We start from the raw sequence: 5,000 nt of genomic DNA, 5'->3' as shown, positions 1-5,000 counted from the left end.
CTTACCCCATAAATTTTTAACCCAGGCAGAACTGAAGAAAAGATGACTGTGTGACTCCTCCTCCTGCCTATAGAAGCTACAGAAGGTGTCTGTATGAATGAACTTCAACCTATCTTTTGTCCTTAATCCACCTTTAGCAGCCAGCCAAAGAATAAGAGAGTGTTTAGGAAGAGACCAAGGCTACCGCACAACCTTGTACCAATGGATAGTGGGTTTTTTAGGCCTAAGAAAGTCATAAGCATTTTTGGATAGGGAACCATGGGAGGCATTCCATTCCTACAACTTCTGAATAGCTTGATGAACACCTCCAGTTGTAAATAAGAACTGGTCTTTAAGCTGGAGGATAATCTTCTAGAGAGGAGAGGCAGTAGCCTTAGGGTGAACATCCCAAACTGAATCTTGTTCCAGATAGTAGCGGTGTATCCATTGAAGCCAAAGAGAATCAGCTTTTGCATGAATATTCCATAATTGTTTGAACATGAAGCTACAGTTTCTAGCTTATAAATTAAACAGACCAAGCCCACCCTCTTGCTTGGGAACATAGACATCATCCTAAGCAACCAAAGCTGACTTACACCTGGTACTATCCCTAGTCCAAAAGAAATTTCTACATATGCTTGTGATTTTCTGGACAACTTTAGAAGGCAAAGGGAAAATCCTAATCCAGAATTGCTCAACTCCCTGTAAGACAGATCTAACCAACTCCACTCTACTGGTATTTGTTCAAAAGCCCCCTTCACGATGGAGTGGCTTCAGAGACTGTGGAAAGGGTCAATGTGTTGGACAGATTGGCTGAGTCTTCACATCTTGGTGAACAAGCTAGTAAAGACACTCATGTAGTTCAGGCACAGAATGATCCTGTTGGAGCCCCCAACTTTGATCCTATGCAATTGGAGGTTAATGATGAGGACTGGCAGATGGTCAAAGGTAAAAAGAACATAAATTTTGGTGCACAACCGGTTAAGGAGGGTTATCAACTTTCCAATCCTATAATCAGAGCAGGTCCATCTGTGGAGGGAGTTAAAACTCAAAGCTCAGCCAGGAGAGACAATCCAGGTATTTCTAAAATTGGGGGGGATAGGGGAATCTCCCTGCTTATCTCTCAATGATTATATCCACTTGGAATGTCATGGGTCTTAATAGTCCTCTGAAACAACATGAGGCTGTCAGCCTCATAAAGAAGAATTGTGTTGATATTACGTGTTTCCTTGAGACCAAGTTGAATCTTGGTAAGATTTCCTTTATGCATAGGCTTAGGCTTAAAGAGTGGAGGAGTACGAATAATGCTACTGCCAGCTCCACTGGTAGAATTGTTTTATTTTGGAATCCTTTCAAGGTGGGTATTGAGCTGATTACTTGTACCATGCAAGCCATTTATGTCAAATTAGCTTCCCTGGTTAATCAAAGGAGTTTTCATGTTACTTTTGTGTATTGTTTCAACACTATTTTTGCTAGGAGAACCTTGTGGGATGATTTGAGGAGATGGTGCCCTTCAACTCCTTGGATCATTTCTGGGGGATTTTAATTCTATTCTCTCTCAGCAAGACTAAGAGCTCTTTCTTTTTTTTTTATCAAAATGTAAGAATATTAAAGATCAAAAGGGAAACAAGACTGGAAAGTCCAGAAAGTCTATATACAACAAACAAAACCCTGACAGGCCAGGGGGGCAAGTTGGGCAAAACAACCCAGAAAATAAAGCAACCTAGCAAGAAGCAAGAAGCCAAAACCAACCAATGAGGTTAGTCAAGAAAAACAATAAGAGAAGATTTCAAGACTAACCCCATCACAAAAAAGACTACAAGAGAAATAGAACCACAGCACTAGCAACTCTAAGCTCAAACAGCAAAGACTAACTCAAGAAGCCACTTGACAAGCAAGTAGCATCTACTGCAAGCCCAAACAAGCAACTCCACCCAAGACCCCAAGAAACAAGCAACAAGACAACAAAAGACCTCCCAAGCCAACAAACAACAGCTATCAACATCCAACGCAGGTCATAACCAATATAACAAAACTCCGGCTGCAGAAAATGAAACAAACTGCCTGGTTTCTTGGCTAACCTCCCTGCCCAAACAGCCATCAAAGCCAAAGACCATAATAAAGACTTGAGGTTAACCAGGGAATCAAAATGGGCTAGAGAAAAAGTCATCTCCAACATAAGAATACAACTCAGTAGCAGCTTCATGAAAGTAGAGGTAGTCCAGAAGAAATCAGCAGCATCAACCATTATAGAAGCAACATGCAGATCTCCATCAGAATCAAACAGGACCCAGAAACCAGGAGAAGGACATAAGAGCAAGCAAAACCTCCAACAACATAGCACTATCTCAGCAAGGAAAATCAATAACAAGCAGGAGCAAAATATGGTCAAATCCTAGCTGTAAATACTAGAAAATAAGTCCAACAGCAACCAGATAGCTGACCAGTCACACCAACATAGCACTAAGAGCTCTTTCTTTTTTTTGATCAAAATGTAAGTACATTAAAGATCAAAAGTGGAACAAAACTGGAATGTCCAGAAAATCTATATACAACCAACAGAACCCTGACATGCCAGGGGAAGAGAAACTGGGCAGAACAACCCAAGAACCAAGCTACCTAGCTAGAAGGAGAACCTAAAAGCATAAAAACAAACAATGAGGTTAGCCAGGAAAACCACCAAGAGCAGATTTTCGGCCTAACCCCATCAAGATAAAGCAGGCTCAGAAGAGCACAAAACCAACAACCAAGAGCCAAGATCAAAAGAGCCAGACCAGAAGCAAAGACCAACCAAAGACCTACAGCAGCACAAAACCAATCAAACAAACCTCTGGAACCAATACCGCTCCCACAACAAAACCCCACCACACCAGCGTACCAAAGACCAGACACTAAGCATAACAACCCTGAATCCGTCCAGCCAAGCAGCAACCAAACAAAACCCTCAACAGAGAGAGGCCATACAGGAAGGCAGAGCAACCCAAAACCACAAGCCCATAGCGCAAACCCAAGGCAAAAGAAGGCTATGAAGTAGAGACTGGAGGAGCAGAAAACAGCCCCAAAACCAAGCCACCACCAACAACAGAAGAGCCAAAAGCAGGAGCAAAGACCAACCCCAGGAAAACCAGCAGGCAAAAGCCCCCTCAAGCTCCACCAGAAAGAAGACAATAACCACAACATACAGAGGATAGCCAGCAAATAGCAAAGACAACAAATCAAGAGTAAAAGCTTCCAAACCTCATCCAGAACCACCAGACCAAGCACCAGGAGCCAAGCAACATCAAAAGAACCAAACCAACAAACAGACTTAGGAAGTAGTTTGGAACCTGAGACTTGCAATCCAAGGAGAGAAATTATTAAGGTCTTTAACATGAAAATACAAAATGGAGAAGAATAGAATCTTGAACCTACGGATTATAGTCTCCACAGATTTACTAGCTTTTTCAAAGATTCTTTTGTTTATCTCTTGCCACACCAAATAGACTACCAAGCTCAAGGCAACCCTCTTCATTCTATCATCCATCCTCTTGTACCTCCCTTTGAACTTCCTTAGAGCACTATTAAGAGTACTCAGAGAATCAGAAATATCCAACCAGGTTTTTATCCTTCTCCAGAGATTAGAAATCCAACGACACTTGAAGAAAAGATGCCTATGACTTTCCTCCTCCCTACTACAGAAAATGCAGTACGTATTGGTAGGAATAAATCTTAGCCTATTCAGAGTTCTAAGTCTCCCTTTAGCTACAAGCCAGAAGATAAAAGAGCACTAAAAGCTCTTTCTTTTTTTTGATCAAATGTAAGAATATATTGAAGATCAAAAAGCTACACAAACTGGGAAGGCCCAGAGAGTTTATATACAAACATCAAAACCCTGACAGGCCAGGGAAAAACAAACAGGAAACAAAGCCAAAGCTCATAGGAGAAAGAGTAAAAGAGGTTATCTAAGACACCAGAGGAGAACCCTGGTTTATGAGATAACCACCAAACCCAAAACAACTCCCCGAGATACAAGGTAAGTAAAGCCAATCAACAAAACCATCATAAGACATCCCAAAAGGAACCCACCAAAGCCCCTGCTGCAAGCCAAGCACCAGAAGACCAGCAACAAAGAACTGGATAAGCAACCAGAGGACAACCAAGGCAAATAACCAAGAAATAAGCAGGCCAGCATCATAGCAGCAACACTTTGCCAGGAAAAACACAGCTTCAAAAAGAACTTTGCCAGCAGAACCCAGAAGCCACACCCCCTCTCTTCCAAACAAGAAGGATAAGCCCCACCATCATAGATAGCACAAAATCCAATTACTAGGCAAAGCAAAGACAGCAAGCAGTAAAGCCAGCACCCCAGCATCAACACTAAGAGCTCTTTCTTTTTTGATCAAATGTAAGAATATATTAAAGATCAAAACAAAACTGGAAAGGTCCAGAAAGTTTAATATACAAACCAACCGAAAACCCTGACAGGCCAGGGCAAACACATAGCAACCAAACACCCACAAACTAGCTAAACATTAAGAAACCTAGCTAAATACCAGTAAAGGTTATCCAAGACACCAGATGAGAGACTGGTTTCTGAGATAACCTCCCGAACCAACCAACCCAAACAATAAAACCCAGCCCTAACATCCAATCTAACCAAAGACCAGAAGAAAGACTATCCAGCCTAAGGAAGCATACCACAGCTGCAGCTCCATAAAAAGAGCAGAGATAGAGAGCATCATTAACCAGCTTAAAGCCAGCAAGCAGAACACCCACAGAAGCCTGAGTACCTAGGCCATCCCAGTCCAAACCTTACGATATTTCCAAAACATAAGCCTCCGAAGACTTCAAAACCCCATGACTATGACTATACCAGAGACTACAATACAAGCAAGAAGCACCAGAATCCAGCTCCAACTCACTCAGTAACCTCCACCAGTTAGAAATGAGTAAAACCAAAGCACCTAAAAACCCCTCAGAACTGAAAGACCCCATCCAGTCCACATTCCAGCCACTAATCAACCAAGAGACTACAATACAGT

Source organism: Tripterygium wilfordii, chromosome 8, assembly GCF_013401445.1.
Source record: "Tripterygium wilfordii isolate XIE 37 chromosome 8, ASM1340144v1, whole genome shotgun sequence".
Taxonomy (NCBI): domain Eukaryota; kingdom Viridiplantae; phylum Streptophyta; class Magnoliopsida; order Celastrales; family Celastraceae; genus Tripterygium; species Tripterygium wilfordii.
Note: the sequence above shows the minus strand (reverse complement) of the source record.